At 41.6% G+C, this 22,214-nt stretch overlaps 7 non-coding genes across 7 annotated transcripts; all 7 read left to right on the top strand.

Moving 5' to 3' along the window:
• The first annotated feature begins 3,056 nt into the window (after positions 1-3,056).
• Positions 3,057-3,128, top strand: TRNAW-CCA (transfer RNA tryptophan (anticodon CCA)). The gene has a single exon. It is a non-coding gene; the product is annotated as a tRNA-Trp (tRNA).
• A 424-nt stretch (positions 3,129-3,552) lies between these two features.
• TRNAW-CCA (transfer RNA tryptophan (anticodon CCA)) lies at positions 3,553-3,624 on the top strand. Its single transcript has one exon. It is a non-coding gene; the product is annotated as a tRNA-Trp (tRNA).
• Positions 3,625-5,551: 1,927 nt separating this feature from the next.
• Positions 5,552-5,623, top strand: TRNAR-GCG (transfer RNA arginine (anticodon GCG)). Its single transcript has one exon. It is a non-coding gene; the product is annotated as a tRNA-Arg (tRNA).
• A 923-nt stretch (positions 5,624-6,546) lies between these two features.
• Positions 6,547-6,618, top strand: TRNAW-CCA (transfer RNA tryptophan (anticodon CCA)). Its single transcript has one exon. It is a non-coding gene; the product is annotated as a tRNA-Trp (tRNA).
• Positions 6,619-7,550: 932 nt separating this feature from the next.
• TRNAW-CCA (transfer RNA tryptophan (anticodon CCA)) lies at positions 7,551-7,622 on the top strand. The gene has a single exon. It is a non-coding gene; the product is annotated as a tRNA-Trp (tRNA).
• Positions 7,623-8,045: 423 nt separating this feature from the next.
• TRNAW-CCA (transfer RNA tryptophan (anticodon CCA)) lies at positions 8,046-8,117 on the top strand. Its single transcript has one exon. It is a non-coding gene; the product is annotated as a tRNA-Trp (tRNA).
• A 2,423-nt stretch (positions 8,118-10,540) lies between these two features.
• Positions 10,541-10,612, top strand: TRNAC-GCA (transfer RNA cysteine (anticodon GCA)). The gene has a single exon. It is a non-coding gene; the product is annotated as a tRNA-Cys (tRNA).
• Positions 10,613-22,214: the final 11,602 nt, after the last annotated feature.

Below are 22,214 nucleotides of genomic sequence, written 5' to 3'. Positions count from 1 at the left end.
ATATACATGCGTTTTTCAAGCATTTACACTGCGGGAATTCCGCAGCATATACGCTTGAAAAACGCTACGTGGGCACTAGCCTTACTCCATATCAGAAGGTTGCGTGTTCAAATCATGTCAAGGTCAAAAAACTTTTTCATAACTTAACCCATGTCTGGATTAAAATTGAAGCTGTGTTGCTATCTGTCAGCACAGTGTCTGAAAAAATGTCTTTTAGTTGAATGTTATAAATTAATATGTTATAAACAATTATTTGATGAGAAAAATCATAGGGAAGCGAAATCAAAACATTGAATATTTAAGGCACGTTGGGATCTCTTTTCACTTTGATCATAGCATTGTCATCTTTGAATCCATAAGAAAAAAGGGTTCTTTACTAGACTCTGAATTTTAAACTGGAAAACAGTGCATTCCCAGTATCAAAATGTTCATTGGTTCTTGTTTATGTCTTTTTCAGTCTGTAAGTAAAAGTAGCAAATTTCGAGAAGGTGTGCCACGATTTCTTCATGCACTTTTTAAGTGAGTTATATTATGGGCGGAAAGTTACTTTTAAAGTGACCTCGTGGTGCAACAGTAGCAATTCTGATTCCAGGTCAGAAGGTTGTGTGTTCAAATAACGTTGGGATCAAAAAACTTTTTCATAACTTAACCCATGTCTGGATTAAAATTGAAGCTGTGTTGCTATCTGTCAGCACAGTGTCTGAAAAAGTGTCTTTTAGTTGAATGTTATAGATTAATATCTCATAAACAATTATTTGATAAGAAAAATAATCAGGAAGCAAAATCAAAACATTGAATATTTAAGGCACGTTGGGATCTCCTTTCACTTTGATGATAGCATTGTCATCTTTGAATCCATAAAAAAAAGGGTTCTTTACTAGATTCTAAATTTTAAACAGGAAAACCCTGCATTCCCAATATCAAGATGTTCATTCATCCTTGTTTATGTCATTTTCAGTCTGTGAGCAAAAGAAGCAAATTTCGAGGTTTGCGCGATTTCTTCATACACTTTTCATGTGAATTATGGGCGGAAAGTTTCTTCTCGCATGATCAATTAGTGCAACGGTAGCGTGTCTGACTCCAGATCAGAAGGTAGCGTGTTCAAATCATGCCAGGGTCAAGCAACTTTTCAATTACTTAACCCATGTCTGGATTAAAATTGAAACTGTGTTGCTATCTGTCAGCGCAGTGTCTAAAAAAGTGTCTTTTAGTTGAATGTTATAGATTAATATCTTATAAACAATTCTTTGATGAGAAAAATCATCGTGAAACGAAATCAAAACATTGAATATTTAATGCATTTCGGGATCTCTTTTCACTTTGATCATAGTATTGTCATCTTTGAAACCATAAGAAAAAAGGGTTCATGAATAGATTCTAAATTTTAAACTGGAAATCCCTGCATTCCCAATATCAAGATGTTCATTCGTCCTTGTTTATGTCTTTTTCAGTCTGTAAGTAAAAGTAGCAAATTTCGAGAAGGTGTGCCACGATTTCTTCATGCAGTTTTTAAGTGAGTTATATTGTGGGCGGAAAGCTTCTATTCGTATTACCTCAAGGTGCAACTGTAGAGCGTCTGACTCCATTTCAGAAGGTTGCGTGTTCAAATCAAGTCGGGGTCAAAACACTTTTTCATAACTTAACCCATGTCTGGATTAAAATTGAAACTGTGTTGCTATCTGTCAGCGCAGTGTCTAAAAAAGTGTCTTTTAGTTGAATGTTATAGATTAATATCTTATAAACAATTCTTTGATGAGAAAAATCATCGTGAAACGAAATCAAATTATTGAATAATTAATGCATTTCGGGATCTCTTTTCACTTTGACCATAGCATTGTCATCTTTGAAACCATAAGAAAAAAGGGTTCATGAATAGATTCTAAATTTTAAACTGGAAATCCCTGCATTCCCAATATCAAGATGTTCATTCGTCCATGTTTATGTCTTTTTCAGTCTGTAAGTAAAAGTAGCAAATTTCGAGAAGGTGTACCACGATTTCTTCATGCAATTTTTAAGTGAGTTATATTATCGCCGGAAAGTTTCTTTTCATATGACCTCATAGCGTGACGGTAGCACATCTAACTCCAGATCAGAAGGTTGCATGTTCAAATCACATTAGGGTCAAAAAACTTTTTCATAACTTAACCCATGTCTGGATTAAAATTGAAACTGTGTTGCTATCTGTAAGCACAATGTCTGAAAAAGTGTCTTTTAGTTGAATGTTATAGATTATTATCTTATAAACTATTATTTGATGAGAAAAATCATAGGGAAGCAAAATCAAAACATTGAATATTTAAGGCACGTTGGGATCTCTTTTCACTTTGATCATAGCATTGTCATCTTTGAATCAATAAGAAAAAAGGGTTCTTTACTAGACTCTGAATTTTAAACTGGAAAACCCTGCATTCCCAATACCAAGATGTTCATTCATCCTTGTTTATGTCTTTTTCAGTCTGTGAGTAAAAGTAGAAAATTTCGAGAAGGTGTGCCACGATTTCTTCATGCACTTTTCACGTGAGTTATATTATGGGCGGAAAGTTTCTTTTAATATGACCTCATGGTGCAACGGTAGCGCGTCTGGCTCTAGATCAGAGGGTTGTGTATTCAAATCATGTCAGGGTCAAAACACTTTTTCATAACTTAACCCATGTCTGGATTAAAATTGAAGCTGTGTTGCTATCTGTCAGCACAGTGTCTGAAAAAGTGTCTTTTAGTTGAATGTTATAGATTAATATCTCATAAACAATTATTTAATGAGAAAAATAATCAGGAAGCAAAATCAAAACATTGAATATTTAAGGCACGTTGGGATCTCCTTTCACTTTGATCATAGCATTGTCATCTTTGAATCCATAATAAAAAAGGGTTCTTTACTAGACTCTAAATTTTAAACTGGAAAACCCTGCATTACCAATACCAAGATGTTAATTCGTCCTTGTTTATGTCTTTTTCAGTCTGTAAGTAAAAGTAGCAAATTTCGAGAAAGTGTGCCACGATTTCTTCATGCTCTTTTTAAGTAATTTATATTATGTTTGGAAAGTTACCTTTTGTATGATCTCGTGGCGCAACGGTAGCGCGTCTGACTCCAGATCAGAAGGTTGCGTGTTCAAATCACGTCGGGGTCAAAAAACTTTTTCATAACTTAACCCATGTCTGGATTAAAACTAAAGCTGTGTTGCTATCTGTCAGCACAGTGTCTAAAAAAGTGTCTTTTAGTTGAATGTTATAGATTAATATCTTACAAACAATTCTTTGATGAGAAAAATCATCGGGGAAGAAAATCAAAACATCGAATATTTAAGGCACGTCGGGTTTTCCTTTAACTTTGATCATAGCATTGTCATCTTTGAATCCATAAGAAAAAAGGGTTCTTTACTAGAATCTAAATTTTAAACAGGAAAACCCTGCATTCCCAATATCAAGATGTTCATTCATCCTTGTTTATGTCATTTTCAGTCTGTGAGCAAAAGTAGCAAATTTCGAGAAGGTTTGCGCGATTTCTTCATACACTTTTCATGTGAATTATGGGCGGAGAGTTTCTTTTTGTATGATCTTGTGGTGCAACGGTAGCGCGTCTGATTCCAGATCAGAAGGTTGCGTGTTCAAATCACGCCAGGGTCAAGCAACTTTTTCATTAATTAACCCATGTCTGGATTAAAATTGAAACTGTGTTGCTATCTGTCAGCGCAGTGTCTAAAAAAGTGTCTTTTAGTTGAGTGTTATAGATTAATATCTTATAAACAATTCTTTGATGAGAAAAATCATGGTGAAATGAAATCAAAACATTGAATATTTAATGCATTTCGGGATCTCTTTTCACTTTGATCATAGCATTGTCATCTTTGAAACCATTAGAAAAAAGGGTTCATGAATAGATTCTAAATTTTAAACTGGAAATCCCTGCATTCCCAATATCAAGATGTTCATTCGTCCTTGTTTATGTCTTTTTCAATCTGTAAGTAAAAGTAGCAAATTTCGAGAAGGTGTGCCACGATTTCTTCATGCAGTTTTTAAGTGAGTTATATTATGGGCGGAAAGCTTCTTTTCATGTTATTTCAAGGTGCAACTGTAGAGAGTCTGACTCCTTATCAGAAGGTTGCGTGTTCAAATCATGTTGGGGTCAAAAAACTTTTTCATAACTTAACCCATGTCTGGATTAAAATTGAAGCTTTATTGCTATCTGTCAGCACAGTGTCTAAAAAAGTGTCTTTTAGTTGAATGTTATAGATTAATATCTTACAAACAATTCTTTGATGAGAAAAATCATCGGGGAACAAAAGCAAAACATTGAATATTTTAGGCACGTCGGGATCTCCTTTCACTTTGATCATAGCATTGTCATCTTTGAATCCATAAGAAAAGAGGGTTCTTTACTAGATTCTTAATTTTAAACAGGAAAACCCTGCATTCCCAATATCAAGATGTTCATTCGTCCTTGTTTATGTCATTTTCAGTCTGTGAGCAAAAGTAGCAAATTTCGAGGTTTGCGCGATTTCTTCACATACTTTTCATGTGAATTATGGGCGGTAGGTTTCTTTTCGAATGATATTGTGGTGCAACGGTAGCGAGTTTGACTCCAGATCAGAAGATTGTGTATTCAAATCACGCCAGGGTCAAGCAACTTTTTCATTACTTAACCCATGTCTGGATTAAAATTGAAACTGTGTTGCTATCTGTCAGCGAAGTGTCTAAAAAAGTGTCTTTTAGTTGAATGTTATAGATTAATATCTTATAAACAATTATTTGATGAGAAAAATCATAGGGAAGTGAAATCAAAATATTGAATATTTAAGGCACGTTGGGATCTCTTTTCACTTTGATCATAGCATTGTCATTTTTGAATCCATAAGAAAAATGGGTTCTTTACTAGACTCTGAATTTTAAACTGGAAAACCCTGCATTCCCAATATCAAGATGTTCATTCGTCCTTGTTTATGTCTTTTTCAGTCTGTAAGTAAAAGTAGCAAATTTCGAGAAGGTGTGCCATGATTTCTTCATGCACTTTTTAAGTGAGTTATATTATGGGCGGAGAGCTTCTATTCATATGACCTCGTGGCGCAATGGTAGCACGTCTGACTTCAGATCAGAAGGTTGCGTGTTCAAATCACGTTGAGTTCAAAAAACTTTTTCATAACTTATCCCATATCTGGATTAAAATTGAAGCTGTGTTGCTCTCTGTCAGCACAGTGTCTGAAAAAGTGTCTTTTAGTTGAATGTTATAGATTAATATCTCATAAACAATTATTTGATAAGAAAAATAATCAGGAAGCAAAATCAAAACATTGAATATTTAAGGCACGTTGGGATCTCCTTTCACTTTGATGATAGCATTGTCATCTTTGAATTCATAAGAAAAAAGGGTTCTTTACTAGACTCTAAATTTTAAACTGGAAAACCCTCCATTCCCAATACCAAGATATTCATTCGTCCTTGTTTATGTCTTTTTCAGTCTGTAAGTAAAAGTAGCAAATTTCGAGAAGGTGTGCCACGATTTCTTCATGCACTTTTTAAGTGAGTTATATTATGGGCGGAAAGTTACTTTTCATATGATCTCGTGGCCCACTGGTAGGGCGTCTGACTGCGGATCAGAAGGTTGCGTGTTCAAATCACTTCGGGGTCAAAAAACTTTTTCATAACTTAACCTATGTCTGGATTAAAATTGAAGCTGTGTTGCTATCTGTCAGCACAGTGTCTAAAAATGAGTCTTTTAGTTGAATGTTATAGATTAATATCTTACAAACAATTCTTTGATGAGAAAAATCATCGGGGAGCAAAAGCAAAACATTAAATATTTTAGGCACGTTGGTATCTCCTTTCACTTTGATCATAGCATTGTCATCTTTGAATCCATAAGAAAAAAGGGTTCTTTACTAGATTCTAAATTTTAAACAGGAAAACCCTGCATTCCCAATATCAAGATGTTCATTCATCCTTGTTTATGTCATTTTCAGTCTGTGAGCAAAAGAAGCAAATTTCGAGGTTTGCGCGATTTCTTCATACACTTTTCATGTGAATTATGGGCGGAAAGTTTCTTCTTGCATGATCTATTAGTGCAACGGTAGTGTGTCTGACTCCAGATCTGAAGGTTGCGTGTTCAAATCATGCCAGGGTCAATCAACTTTTTAATTACTTAACCCATGTCTGGATTAAAATTGAAACTGTGTTGCTATCTGTCAGCGCAGTGTCTAAAAAAGTGTCTTTTAGTTGAATGTTATAGATTAATATCTTATAAACAATTCTTTGATGAGAAAAATCATCGTGAAACGAAATCAAATCAATGAATATTTAATGCATTTCGGGATCTCTTTTCACTTTGATCATAGCATTGTCATGTTTGAATCCATAAGAAAAAAGGGTTCATGAATAGATTCTAAATTTTAAACTGGAAATCCCTGCATTCCCAATATCAAGATGTTCATTCGTCCTTGTTTATGTCTTTTTCAGTCTGTAAGTAAAAGTAGCAAATTTCGAGAAGGTGTGCAACGATTTCTTCATGCAATTTTTATGTGAGTTATATTATCGGCGGAAAGTTTCTTTTCATATGACCTCGTGGCGCGATGGTAGCGTGTCTGACTCCAGATCAGAAGGTTGCGTGTTCAAATCACGTTAGGGTCAAAAAACTTTTTCATAACTTAACCCATGTCTGGATTAAAATTGAAACTGTGTTGCTATCTGTAAGCACAATGTCTGAAAAAGTGTCTTTTAGTTGAATGTTATAGATTATTATCTTATAAACTATTATTTGATGAGAAAAATCATAGGGAAGCAAAATCAAAACATTGAATATTTAAGGCACGTTGGGATCTCTTTTCACTTTGATCATAGCATTGTCATCTTTGAATCAATAAGAAAAAAGGGTTCTTTACTAGACTCTGAATTTTAAACTGGAAAACCCTGCATTCCCAATACCAAGATGTTCATTCATCCTTGTTTATGTCTTTTTCAGTATGTGAGTAAAAGTAGAAAATTTCGAGAAGGTGTGCCACGATTTCTTCATGCACTTTTCACGTGAGTTATATTATGGGCGGAAAGTTTCTTTTCATATGACCTCATGGTGCAACGGTAGCGCGTCTGGCTCTAGATCCGAGGGTTGCGTATTCAAATCATGTCGGGGTCAAAACACTTTTTCATAACTTAACCCATGTCTGGATTAAAATTGAAGCTGTGTTGCTATCTGTCAGCACAGTGTCTGAAAAAGTGTCTTTTAGTTGAATGTTATAGATTAATATCTCATAAACAATTATTTAATGAGAAAAATAATCAGGAAGCAAAATCAAAACATTGAATATTTAAGGCACGTTGGGATCTCCTTTCACTTTGATCATAGCATTGTCATCTTTGAATCCATAATAAAAAAGGGTTCTTTACTAGACTCTAAATTTTAAACTGGAAAACCCTGCATTACCAATACCAAGATGTTAATTCGTCCTTGTTTATGTCTTTTTCAGTCTGTAAGTAAAAGTAGCAAATTTCGAGAAAGTGTGCCACGATTTCTTCATGCTCTTTTTACGTAAGTTATATTATGTTTGGAAAGTTACCTTTTGTATGATCTCGTGGCGCAACGGTAGCGCGTCTGACTCCAGATCAGAAGGTTGCGTGTTCAAATCACGTCGGGGTCAAAAAACTTTTTCATAACTTAACCCATGTCTGGATTAAAACTAAAGCTGTGTTGCTATCTGTCAGCACAGTGTCTGAAAAAGTGTCTTTTAGTTGAATGTTATAGATTAATATCTTACAAACAATTCTTTGATGAGAAAAATCATCGGGGAACAAAATCAAAACATCGAATATTTAAGGCACGTCGGGTTTTCCTTTAACTTTGATCATAGCATTGTCATTTTGAATCCATAAGAAAAAAGGGTTCTTTACTAGAATCTAAATTTTAAACAGGAAAACCCTGCATTCCCAATATCAAGATGTTCATTCATCCTTGTTTATGTCATTTTCAGTCTGTGAGCAAAAGTAGCAAATTTCGAGAAGGTTTGCACGATTTCTTCATACACTTTTCATGTGAATTATGGGCGGAGAGTTTCTTTTTGTATGATCTTGTGGTGCAACGGTAGCGCGTCTGACTCCAGATCAGAAGGTTGCGTGTTCAAATCACGCCAGGGTCAATCAACTTTTTCATTAATTAACCCATGTCTGGATTAAAATTTAAACTGTGTTGCTATCTGTCAGCGCAGTGTCTAAAAAAGTGTCTTTTAGTTGAATGTTATAGATTAATATCTTATAAACAATTCTTTGATGAGAAAAATCATGGTGAAATGAAATCAAAACATTGAATATTTAATGCATTTCGGGATCTCTTTTCACTTTGATCATAGCATTGTCATCTTTGAAACCATAAGAAAAAAGGGTTCATGAATAGATTCTAAATTTTAAACTGGAAATCCCTGCATTCCCAATATCAAGATGTTCATTCGTCCTTGTTTATGTCTTTTTCAATCTGTAAGTAAAAGTAGCAAATTTCGAGAAGGTGTGCCACGATTTCTTCATGCAGTTTTTAAGTGAGTTATATTATGGGCGGAAAGCTTCTTTTCTTGTTATTTCAAGGTGCAACTGTAGAGAGTCTTACTCCTTATCAGAAGGTTGTGTGTTCAAATCATGTTGGGGTCAAAAAACTTTTTCATAACTTAACCCATGTCTGGATTAAAATTGAAGCTTTATTGCTATCTGTCAGCACAGTGTCTAAAAAAGTGTCTTTTAGTTGAATGTTATAGATTAATATCTTACAAACAATTCTTTGATGAGAAAAATCATCGGGGAACAAAAGCAAAACATTGAATATTTTAGGCACGTTGGGATCTCCTTTCACTTTGATCATAGCATTGTCATCTTTGAATACATAAGAAAAAAGGGTTCTTTACTAGATTCTTAATTTTAAACAGGAAAACCCTGCATTCCCAATATCAAGATGTTCATTCGTCCTTGTTTATGTCATTTTCAGTCTGTGAGCAAAAGTAGCAAATTTCGAGGTTTGCGCGATTTCTTCACATACTTTTCATGTGAATTATGGGCGGTAAGTTTCTTTTTGAATGATATTGTGGTGCAACGGTAGCGCGTTTGACTCCAGATCAGAAGATTGTGTATTCAAATCACGCCAGGGTCAAGCAACTTTTTCATTACTTAACCCATGTCTGGATTAAAATTGAAACTGTGTTGCTATCTGTCAGCGCAGTGTCTAAAAAAGTGTCTTTTAGTTGAATGTTATAGATTAATATCTTATAAACAATTATTTGATGAGAAAAATCATAGGGAAGTGAAATCAAAATATTGAATATTTAAGGCACGTTGGGATCTCTTTTCACTTTGATCATAGCATTGTTATTTTTGAATCCATAAGAAAAATGGGTTCTTTACTAGACTCTGAATTTTAAACTGGAAAACCCTGCATTCCCAATATCAAGATGTTCATTCATCCTTGTTTATGTCTTTTTCAGTCTGTGAGTAAAAGCAGCAAATTTCGAGAGGGTGTGCCATGATTTCTTCATGCACTTTTTACGTGAGTTATATTATGGGCAGAAAGTTTCTTTTCATCTCATCTTGTGGTTCAACGGTAGCATAGCTGACTCTGTATCAGAAGATTGCGTGTTCAAATCACGTCAGGGTCAGTAAGCTTTTTCTTAACTTAACCCATGTCTGGATTAAAACTAAAGCTGTGTTGCTATCTGTCAGCAAAGTGTCTAAAAAAGTGTCTTTTAGTTGAATGTTATAGATTAATATCTTACAAACAATTCTTTGATGAGAAAAATCATCGGGGAACAAAATCAAAACATTGAATATTTAAGGCACGTTGGGATCTCCTTTCACTTTGATCATAGCATTGTCATCTTTGAATCCATAAGAAAAAAGGGTTCTTTACTAGATTCTAAATTTTAAACAGGAAAACCCTGCATTCCCAATATCAAGATGTTCATTCGTCCTTGTTTATGTCATTTTCAGTCTGTGAGCAAAAGTAGCAAATTTCGAGAAGGTTTGCGCGATTTCTTCATACACTTTTCAAGTCAATTATGGGCGGAAAGTTTCTTTTCGTATGATCTTGTGGTGCAACGGTAGTGCGTCTGACTCCAGTTCAGGAGATTGCGTGATCAACTCACGCCAGGGTCAAGCAACTTTTTCATTACTGAACCCATGTCTGGATTAAAATTGAAACTGTGTTGCTATCTGTCAGCGCAGTGTCTATAAAAGTGTGTTTTAGTTGATTGTTATAGATTAATATCTTATAAACAATTCTTTGATGAGAAAAATCATCGTGAAACGAAATCAAAACATTGAATATTTAATGCATTTCGGGATCTCTTTTCACTTTGATCATAGCATTGTCATCTTTGAAACCATAAGAAAAAAGGGATCATTAATAGATTCAAAATTTTAAACTGGAAAACCCTGCATTCCCAATACCAAGATGTTCATTCGTTCTTGTTTATGTCTTTTTCAGTCTGTAAGAAAAAGTAGCAAATTTCGAGAAGGTGTGCCATGATTTCTTCATGCAATTTTTAAGTGAGTTATATTATGGGCGGAAATTTAATTTTAATATGACCTTGTGGTGCAACGGTAGCGCGTCTGACTGCAGATCAGAAGGTTGCGTGTTCAAATCACGCCAGGGTCAAGCAACTTTTCATAACTTAACCCATGTCTGGATTAAAATTGAAACTGTGTTGCCATCTGTCAGCACAGTGTCTGAAAAAGTGTCTTTTAGTTGAATGTTTTAGATTAATATTTTATAAACAATTATTTGATGAGAAAAATCATAGGGAAGCGAAATCAAAACATTGAATATTTAAGGCACGTTGGGATCTCTTTTCACTTTGATCATAGCATTGTCATCTTTGAATCCATAAGAAAAAAAGGTTCTTTACTAGACTCTGAATTTTAAACTGGAAAACCCTGCATTCCCAATATCAAGATGTTCATTCATCCTTGTTTATGTCTTTTTCAGTCTGTAAGTAAAAGTAGCAAATTTTGAGAAGGTGTGCCACGTTTTCTTCATGCACTTTTTAAGTGAGTTATATTATGGGCGGAAATTTATCTTTCATATGATCTTGTGGTGCAATGGGAGGGCGTCTGACTCGCGATCAGAAGGTTGCCTGTTCAAATCACATCGCGGTCATATAACTTTTTCATAACTTAACCCATGTCTGGATTAAAATTGAAGCTTTGTTGCTATCTGTTAGCACAGTGTCTTAAAAAGTGTCTTTTAGTTGAATGTTATAGATTAATATCTTACAAACAATTCTTGATTAGTGTTGAGCCACCCCCGTAGTGTTCGAGTTCGGTTCGGTTTGTCGAACACCCGTGTGTTCGCCGAACTGTTCGTCGAACACCTTCGAACAACGTTAAAACCAATGGCAGGCAAACAAAAACACATAGAAACACATAGAAAACACCTTCAAAGGTGTCCAAAAGCTGACAAACTGCTCAGAAGACACAACTAACACATGGAAAAGTGACAAGTACATATAGTCATGCGAAAAGAAAAGAGGTGGAGGAGTAAAAGGAGGGGGCGACACAGATATAGGCATGTCATGCCCTTCTAAAATCCAAAAAGTGAGAAGCCGACACGTTCAGTCCGCTCCTGCCCGTGCCACCTCCGTGCCGCCGAGTTTGTGCCAGAGCCGCGGTGAACCCTGACGGCCAGCCCCCTTCTCCCAATACTGGTGCCTGTTCGCTGGTGGGTCGAGCGAGCCCCCCTGTGGTGGAGGCAGCTCTAAGCTTTTTAATTTAAATTGTCTCTCTAATTTGAATGAATACACTTTAAATCCATTTACAAGGATCTATTGAAGGGCAAGTCTCATGCCAGCTGCTGCGTAATTCCAGCTCCAGTAGCGTCCACTAAAGCTGCTGCAGTTAAAAATTGTAGCATCGGCGTCTCTGCCCCGTGCTAGGCAGAGACGCCGTCCCTCTCACCTCCCCACTCCTGGCGCGGCGTCCTCCAGCGCTTCTCTCCCCGCTGCTTCCGGCACGCGCTCCTTCCCCGGCAGTGTGCTTAGGGCATGCGCGCGCTCCCCCGCTCTTAAAGGGACCGCGCGCGCCGTCCTAAGGAGTCCCCGGCCAATTGCCGGAGGACCTCCCATTTATAAGGCACCTCCTCCAAAATGGAGGTGCCCGAGCTATGTTGTTTGCACTGTGTCTCACCTGTGCTTCAGCCCTCAGGTTCCGCTGCTAGCCTGACTTCCCGTCCTGCATGCCAGCCTGCTACTTGCTTAGTCCGTCAGACCGCTCACCTGGGTGCATCTTCTACTTACCTGCCTTGTCTGCCAGTCCGCTCACCTGGGAGCGTCCTTTAGTTACCTGCCTGTTACCTGCTTCGTCTGTCAGACCGCTCACCTGGGAGCGTACACCAGTTACTTGCCTGTTACCTGCCTTGTCTGCTGACTGCTCACCTGGGAGCGCCCACCAGTCACCTGCCTGTCTCCTGCCTCGTCTGTCAGACTGCTCACCTGGGAGCGTCCACCAGTTACCTGACTGTTTCCTGCTGTCTCAGTCTGCCCGCTCACCTGGGAGCGCCCGCCAGCTACCTGTCAGGTACCCGCCTCGCCTGTCTACCCAGAGACTGCCCCGGTCACTTGCCGTGACCACCTGCCTATCTACCCAGAGACTGCCCCGGTCACTTGCCGTGACCTCCTGCCTATCTACCCAGAGACTGCCCCCATCACTTGCCGTGACCACCTGCCTGTCTTCCCAGAGACTGTCCCCCGTCACCTGCCGTGACCACCTGCCCGCTTACCCAGAGACTGTCCCCGTCACTTGCTGTGACTACCTGCTTGCCCTCCCTGGGAGTCACCCGCTTCCTTACAAGGACTTCCCCCTTGTATTGCAGCTCAGAGGTTCCACTTCCCGGACCCGTAACAAAAAGCTTTTATAAGGATCGAGCTCGGCTGTCCACTGCAAGGCATCCTACTGCCAGTCCCAGCCCCAATGCCTTGGGGTGACTCCTGATGCTCTTCACTGAGTATCCCGTGGTCCCGAAGCATTTCCTTTGAAAAAATTAAGTGTCCAAACTACAGGTGGTGTAGCTTGCTTAACAGCCAGGATAATCCGCTGACTAGCAGACACTGCTACTAGGCACAAAGTATTTCCTGGGCTAGATGCAGTTAAAAATTTGTAATTAGATACTCTCGTTGGATGCTGAGAAAGCATTCCATAGAGTCTCCTGGCACGCCATATATGATTCTCTTAAAAAGCTTGGGGTAGGGGTCTAGGGGACCATTTTATAGCCAAAATCACGGCCCTGTATCACAATACGTCACCTAGGCTGAAGATAAATGGAACTGTAGCACCCTGAGGGCTCGGTTGCTACAGAGGTATTGCACCTCACCCAGAGGTGTGATATCTCACTCTCAGGTAAGGATGGAGTGTGGATCAGGACCCGACACCTGCATGCATTACACCACATTGCCGTGGGGCAGGGCGACCAATATGCCTCTGAGATGGGCACGACAGTCCCTGTCCCTGGCTGGAGTGGGGGGAGGGAACACTGAGGAAGGGTAACCCTGTAGTGCAGGAGCAGGGATAAAGCAGTTCCTGGGTGCATTGAGAAGGGAGTATAAAAGGTGGGCACCATCTTAGTTCAGTGCAGAGAAGTCTGAGCAGAAGTGGCAGGGAGCAGGGACTCTGCATGAGCTCTGCTCCGGAGGTGGGCCTAGTAACAGAGGCCCAGGCCTGGAAGAGGGAGAAGGAAGGAAGAGGAGCGGAGAAAGCTCCAGGAACGAGGAATGAAGGGATCCCAGGGGTGCGGACGGGCGAGTCACCACCGCACGCCCGAATCCACCTGCGTGGAGGGGTCAGGCCAAAGGGGGAGACCGGTCCCCGAAACTAGTGGAGGCAGGAAACGACCCTCAGCTAGAAACCGGAGGCTGTGACATTTTATGTGGCGCAGCCCCTCGCTACACCCGCCAGGAAGGCACCTCATAGGGTCAGGGAAACTGGCGCCAAGTTTACCAAGAGGAGGCCCGAGGCAGCCAGACAGAAGGGTTGGTAAGAAAGGCCAGACAAAGGACACACAAAGGGGGTCCTGTGAAGCGCTCCAAAGTTATCTGGGAGTTGTCTGAGCCCCTCACCTGGTGAGCACAGTACGACGTGGGCAGCCGTTACCTGCAGAGGTGGTCTGGATAATAAGTACTGTGAGTAAAGGCCCTGGACTGCATCACTGACTCTGTGTCGTTACTGCTGCTGCCCTGCACCATCACCCCCATCCTCCGCATACACTGCCCTGAGGCTATACTCCTCCCGTGGGGAGTTATGCTACGCTCTGCTGCACCCACAACACCAGCCTCAGCGGTCTGCCCTGCAGCGGCGGTTCACTCTGACCGCAATCCACGGGTGGCGTAGTCGGACATTTAAACATCAAAACCACATAAATAGTTCCGCCACTGGTTTGACCACCCTGAGCCACGGAACCGGGTCGCCGCCACGAAGACTACAACCACCAGCATCCACCAAAAAGGGTCCGGCTCCGGGTGTCCCAAGGCCCAGGGGGTGCATCAGAACATTTTCATCACCTTTCACAATCACCAATGGGACAAGGCAGGGATGTACTCTCTCCCCTCTCTTATACATCCTAGTGACGGAGCACCTGCTCTCATCAATTCGCCATAACCCCAATATTAGGTGGATTGAGGTGGGAGGCACCGAGTACAAGTGCTCTCTATTTGCTGATGATGTCCTAGTATATATCACTCAATCACATATATCCATCCATGCTGTTATGGCTGAAATAGATCACTTTGTTACATGGTCAATTTTTAAAATCAATGCAGCGAAGTCTGAGGCCCTCGATGTCTCCCTCCCCAAATCCATATAGGATTCCATCCAGTCCAACTTTCCCTTTGCCTGGCCCTCACAGGGTATCAAATACTTAGGAATTCCTATTCATAGAGACCTCTCCCATCTATGTTATCTTAATTTTGGGCCCTTTATTGAACAACTCCATACAGACCACGGTTGGCAAGTTAGAACTGTAAGATTCACTACGTGAACCAGTGGTGTTTTGTGGAAAAGCACATGTACACTGTGTTCCAAATTATTTTGCAAAAAGTGTTTAGGAGTGATAAGGGAAGAATTTGTTTGTCAGTTAAACTCATTGATGGTGATGTGTGTCAGGGCTCTTTATATCACTGTAAGCAGTTGCAGACACAGGTGCTAATTAGTTTGGCAGGTGTGTCCAATGAAAGGCAAGACTACTTAAGAAGGCTGTCTCACATTATTAAGCAGCCTACATTTTCTGCCAAAATGGGAAAGAAAAAGGATGTGTCGGCTGCTGAGAAGCAACAAATTGTGGAGTGTTTAGGTCAAGGCATGACTACAATCAACATTGTGCGATGATCAGGATGAAGTGTCTTGGCAATCAAGAAGTATGTAGCTGATTCACAGTACACACGTGTGCGTGCTGATAAGGGCAAATTGAAGACTCTTTCCTACAGGCAATTACGTCAGGTTAAAAGAGCAGCGGCAAAAAAGCCTTGTCATAGCAGCAGACAAGTTTTTGAAGCTGCTGGTGCCTCCAACGTCCCCCGAACAACAAGATGCAGGGTCCTTCAGAGGTTTGCAGCTGTGCATACGCCATCCTGTCGACCTCCTCTATCCACTTCACACAAGCAGAAACGGCTCCAGTGGGCCAAACATTACATGGAGACTGATTTCAAAACTGTTTTGTTCACGGATGAGTGCCGTGCAGCGCTCGATGGTCCAGATGGATGGAGTGGAGGATGGCTAGTTGATGGACACCCCACGCAAACACGGCTACAGCGCCAACAAGGAGGAGGTGGAGTAATGTTTTGGGCTGGAATCATGGGGAGAGAGATTGTCGGCCCCTTTATGATCCCTGAAGGCGCTAAAGATGAACTCCATAATGTATGTGGATTTTCTCAAACAGCACTTCCTGAAATGGTTCAAGAAGAAGAACCGTGTATTTCACAGCAAGATCATTTTTTTGCATGATAATGCACCATCTCATGCTGCACATAAAACATCTGCATCTCTGGCTGATATGGGCATAAAAGGGGACAAACTTATGGTGTGACCCCCCATGCTCCCCTGACCTCTACCCCATTCAGAACCTCTGGAGCATCATCAAAAGGAGTGTCTATGATGGCGGGAGGCAGTTCACATCTAAGCAACAGCTCTGGGAGGGTATTCTGTCCTCATGCAAAACAATTGAAGCAGAAACCATCCAAAACCTGACAAATTCAAAGGACGAGAGAGTTCAGAAGCTCCTTTTGAACAAGGGGTCCTATGTGAAAATGTAACATCACCTAGAATAAAGTTTTGAGTTGAAAACTGTTTGATTTCATTTTCTAATAACCTGCTAATGCTTATAATTTCAGAAATGACCATTTTTTTTGTCTTTATTAAAATGAAAAGGTTGATCGAAAAGTTTGGGGGATCTAAGAGTGTGGCAACCCAGTAGTCATGATTACTTCGAATTCTGACAATATGAGGGTCATGTTGCAGGTAGTGCAGCAAGAAGGCACTTATGTGTCTTGCGCATCTCGGAGCCCCAAAATTATTTTCCGGGCTAGATGCAGCTAAAAATTATTATTAATTTTAAATCTGGTGGAGCTTAGTATAGATGGCCTAATAGGATCAGTGCTGCACACTGCTACAAAGCCCAAATTATTTTCCAGTCAAGATACAGATAAACATGATTAGTAATTTTAAATCTGGTGGAGCTTATTATAGATGGCCTAATAGAATCAGTGCTGCACACTGCTACAAAGCCCAAATTATTTTCCAGCCAAGATACAGATAAACATGATTAGTAATTTGAAAGCTTAAAACGGTTGGTAGGGTGATTTTAACCAATCATCAAGCTTTTACTCTCCCCAGGATGACACAGGGGTAGAAAAGTCATTTCGGATCCATGATTTGTTCATCTTTATGAACGTGAGTCTGTCTACATTATCAGTGGAGAGCCGCGTGCGCTTATCTGTCAGCACACCACCAGCAGCGCTGAACACACGTTCAGACAGAACGCTGGCTGCGGGGCATGACAAGATCTCCAGTGGCTAGCTCCGGCCATTTATCCAGATTGGAAGCCCAAAAAGAGCAAGGGTCCAGTGACACAGTCATGGCTTCAATGTTTACTTGGAGATACTCCTGTACCATCGTCTCTAGGCGTTGACTATGTGTCAGACTTCTTGTCTCCTGTGGCCTTGCAAAGGATGGGCTAAAAAAGTGGTGAAATGATTCCGCAAAATTGATGTTACCAGCAGATACTGTGGTTCTGTTACGGTTTGAGTGCTGAACACTTGACGGTCCCACGGTTGGCAAGTTGGAACTGTGAGATTCACTACGTGCACCACTGGTGTTTTGTGGAAAAGCACATGTAAGATTCTGCAACAGTCTCTGCTGATACTCCTGCATGAGTGCATCCCTTTCTATGGCAGGAATAATTTCTGCAAATTTACTTTTGTACCGGGGATCTAACAGTGTGGCAACCCAGTAGTCAGGATTATTTCTAATTCTCACAATTCGAGGGTCATGTTGCAGGTAGTGCAGCAAGAAGGCACTCATGTGTGTTGCGCATCCAGGAGCACCAAGTCCCTGTTGTGTTGGTGGCGAGGTAACAATCATGCTTCCTTCCTCTGTCCTCTCCCCCCAACCTCGCACAACAGAAATGTGATCAAGGTCTCCCTCATCTGATGAGTCTTCCATCAGTTCGTCCTCCACTTCTTCCTGGGCTCCTGCACCTTCCTCACTAGTTTGGCTGCTACCATGTGCCCTGGTAAAACCATCTCCCCCACCCTCACATGCCTGCCACCTTGGTGCTGCCGACCGTCTGGACCTTGCAGATGTTAGCCCTTCCGCATACAACTCCTCCTCCTCTACTTCCTCCACCTCCTCTTGTGCCACCACCTGACTCCGAATTCTGTTTAACATGTACTCCAGCAGGTAAATCACCGGAATAGTCATGCTGATAATGGCATCGTCAGCACTAAACATCTTCGTCGCCATTTCAAAACTGTGCAGAAGGGTGCATAGGTCCCTGATCTGAGACCACTCCTCCAGCGTGATTTGCCCCACCTCTGGATCTCGTTGGCCCAGGCTATACGTCAGAACGTATTGCACCAGGGCTTGTCGGTGCTGCCACAGTCGCTGCAACATGTGCAGAGTTGAATTCCACCGGGTAGGCACATCGCATTTTAGCCGGTGAAGTGGCAGGCCCAACGACTTCTGTAGAGATGTAAGTCGCTGAGCTGCGGGATGCGAACGGCAGAAGTGAGCACACAGCGACCGTGCCCTCTGCAGAAGGCCATCTAGTCTGGGATAGTGGGCTAAAAATTGCTGGACAACCAGGTTCAACACGTGAGCCATACAAGGCACGTGTGTGACATTGCCCCGGCGAAGGGCCGCACCCAGGTTTGCAGCATTGTCGCACACGGCCTTCCCTGGTTTCAGGTCCAGTGGAGACAACCATTCATGAAATTGGTTCTCCAGAGCTGACCACAACTCCTCAGCTGTGTGACTCACATTTCCCAGACATTTCAAAGTAAAAACCGCCTGATGACGTTGAGCCCTACTGCCAGCATAGTAAGGAGGTGTGCAGGATCCCTTCTGCGCAGTTAGAAAGCTTGTGGCATGACCAGACAGGCTTTGGGTGCAGGTGGAAGACCAAGAGGAGGTTGAGGAGGCAGAAGCAGTGGAGGAACTTTGACATAAAGAGGATTGACGCACAACTCGTGGGGACGGCAAGACTTGGACAGCAGCCCCTTGTCCTGCTGTCACCACAGTTACCCAGTGCCCAGTCAGCGACATGTAACGCCCCTGTCCATGCCTACTCGTCCAAGTGTCTGTGGTGAAATGCACCCTGTCACACACAGAGTTTCTCAAAGAAGCGGTGATGTTGTGTGCGACATGCTGGTGGAGCGCAGGCACACCTTTCTTTGAGAAGTAGTGCCGACTGGGCATCTGGTACTGGGGCACTGCGACGGACATAAGGTCTTGAAAATCCTCTGTGTCCACCAGGCGGAAATGCAGCATTTCTGTAGCCAAGAGCTTGCAGATGGTGAAATTCAACCTCTTAGCTTTCTCATGGCTAGGAGGAAATGGTCTTTTACTTGTCCACATCTGAGGGACCGAGGGCTGGCTATTGTGCTTAGACGGGGTTGATAAGGGTGTCCCCGGCAAACTGACGGTCTGTAAGGAAGATGCAGGCGGACATGTTAGGTTGCCTTGATCCAAAGGTGGTGCTATCGATGTCGGACAGCGCTCAACACCAGCTGGTTTTACCACCTCCAAAGAAAATGATGACCTGCCAATCACGCTGGCTGTTGCGGGTAAAGAGGTGGCAGGTCTGCGCCCCAAAACAGGTGTGACTGCTGTCCCCCCAGTCACAGAGGATGAAGAGGCCGCGGATGCACAAGATATGGCAGACAGTGGTTGGCCCGGCCGGCTAGGCCGCATTATAGCACACTGAGCTTCCCACTGCAACTTATGCTTCATGTGTTAGAACCTTGCTCTTAGTTTTTTTTTCCTTTGCTGGTCACATGACCTTGTTGGCCTATTTAATCCTGCTCCGCCCTTCTGGCTTTGCTGGACTTCATTGTATATCTACTTTCTAGCTAGCCTGTGCTCTGTGTCTTGCTCTGTTAGTTTGCTTGGTCTACTGACCTCTATGTTCTATATATTTTGTTTGTTCGTCTTTCTGCTACTATTTCTGTTAGGAGGTGTCCCATATTCCTCCCAGTCCTTAGTACTTGTAGGGATTCCTTCCCCACATCTATAGGTCTCCGTACAGACTAGCTTAGGACTTTAGCAGGTCTGAGCGCAGGATCAGGTTCCCTGTTACATCGTAGGGATTAAGCTGAGTTCTATCGTAGGGACAGATCTCCTCCCTTTCCTTAGCTCTGGTAGCAGAACATAACATCATGTCCATGTGCCGGTTCATGCATGAAGTACTCAAACTATGTATTTTTTGGCCTCTACTTAGCTTTTGCTGACAAATGTTACAGATAACATGAGTTGGGTCATCTTTATCGATCTGAAAAAATGCCCAGGCTATGCAAGGCTTAGCACCCATGTGACCTGAAGAGCCACCACGACTTGTGGTGAGAGGCAGAGTTGTGTTTGAGGATGCAGTTGTTGACGTGCTTCCAGTACTACGTCTCTGTCCAGGAAGGCACAACCTGACCTCGTCGTCACTAGCATCTTCCTCCACCTCCTCTGCTGACCTCATCTCTTGGCTGACTGTGGGTTGACAGTAAGTGGGATCTCCAACCTCATCATCATCACCCTGTGCGTTATCACACCCGTCGTCCTCATAGCCAACCTGTTCCTGCCCTGACAAAAAACTAAAGTTGTCGCTCCAATCAGGTATTTGAGTCTCATCATCGTCTTCCTCATTGTCTCCACCAACAGGAGTTACAGTTTGGGAATGAGGGTCTACATTATGGTCAGAACCTTCTGCGTCTGGTCCTGGATCCGACTCATAAAGATTCTGGGCATCAGTGCAGATCATTTCCTCGTCTGGATTCACAGAAGCGCTGGAGTCGACCTCTGATTCCCAGGCTATAGTATGAGTAAACAGCTCTGCAGACTCAACCATCTGTTCTACCTCATACTCAGACGGGCAGCTGGAGATTTGGGAGCTGTGAGGAAGCAAGTGCGATTGGGGTGACACCTTTGAGGACTGGAGTATTTGTGATGTTGAAGTTGATGTGGAGGAGAGCCCACTTAAAGGAGCACTTAATATCCCTTGAAGCACCTGCTGTTTTTGTGCCTCATCTGGAATTTGTAGCGATTGGCGTGGCCATAAGAAAGGGATCTTATCACATTGTCCGCTAAAAGAAGTAGACATTTTAGTTTGGCTGGAAGATGGTCTTTCTTCTGCAGATGTTACTGCTGCTTTAACACCTACCCCACGGACACAACCTTTTTTCCCCTTCCCAACACGCCTATTCTCCTTTCCACCAGCAGCAGGCCTTTTTCCACTCATTTTGGTGGTTAACTAATTCACAACTCTGGAGTTGTTTGCACAAAAAAACAAAGGATGGGAACCGAGCAGAGCTGAGTGGCCAAACTGTGGTATTAGGCCAAAACTATTGGCTGGGTTAGATGCAGAAAAAAATTATATTCAATTTGCAACCTGATGGAGGTCAGTATAGATGGACTAATAGAACAAGTCCCACACACAGCTAGAAGCCCAAATATTTTTTCAGAGGTAGATGCAGAAAAAAATTGTATTCAGTTTGCAACCTGATGGAGGTCAGTATAGATGGACTAATAGAGAAAGTCCCACACACTGCTAGAAGGCCAAATATTTTTTCAGAGCTAGATGCAGACAAAAAATTATTTTTAATTTGCAACCTGATGGAGGTCAGTATAGATGGACTAATAGAGAAAGTCCCACACACTGCTAGAAGGCCAAATATTTTTCAGAGCTAGATGCAGATATAAATTATTTTTAATTTGCAACCTGATGGAGGTCAGTATAGATGGACTAATAGAGAAAGTCCCACACACTGCTAGAAGGCCAAATATTTTTTCAGAGCTAGATGCAGAAAAAAATTATATTCAGTTTGCAACCTGATGGAGGTCAGTATAGATGGACTAATAGAACAAGTCCCACACACAGCTAGAAGGCCAAATATTTTTTCAGAGGTAGATGCAGATAAAAATTATTTTTAATTTGCAGCCTGATGGAGGTCAGTATAGATGGACTAATAGAGAAAGTCCCACACACTGCTAGAAGGCCAAATATTTTTTCAGAGCTAGATGCAGACAAAAATTATTTTGATTTTGCAACCTGATGGAGGTCAGTATAGATGGACTAATAGAGAAAGTCCCACACACTGCTAGAAGGCCAAATATTTTTTCAGAGCTAGATGCAGACAAAAAATTATTTTTAATTTGCAACCTGATGGAGGTCAGTATAGAAGGACTAATAGAGAAAGTCCCACACACTGCTAGAAGGCCAAATATTTTTTCAGCGCTAGATGCAGAAAAAAATTATATTCAGTTTGCAACCTGATGGAGGTCAGTATAGATGGACTAATAGAACAAGTGGTTATCACTGGAGTAAGCTCAGGGTGTGTCAGGGTTACTAGCGGGGTGCCTCAAGGGTCTGTCTTGTGCCCTATATTATTTAATATATTTATTAATGATCTAGTGGAAGGGTTGCATAGTAAAATAGCAATTTTTGCAGATGATACTAAACTTTGTAAAGTAGTTAATACAGATGAGGATAGGGCACAGCTTCAGGAGGATTTAGA

This window comes from Phyllobates terribilis, unplaced genomic scaffold, assembly GCF_046119375.1.
Source record: "Phyllobates terribilis strain yellow unplaced genomic scaffold, ASM4611937v1 Scaffold_11__3_contigs__length_659146591, whole genome shotgun sequence".
Classification (NCBI taxonomy): domain Eukaryota; kingdom Metazoa; phylum Chordata; class Amphibia; order Anura; family Dendrobatidae; genus Phyllobates; species Phyllobates terribilis.
The sequence above is the reverse complement of the archived record's forward strand: the minus strand, read 5'-3'. Positions and strand labels throughout refer to the sequence as shown.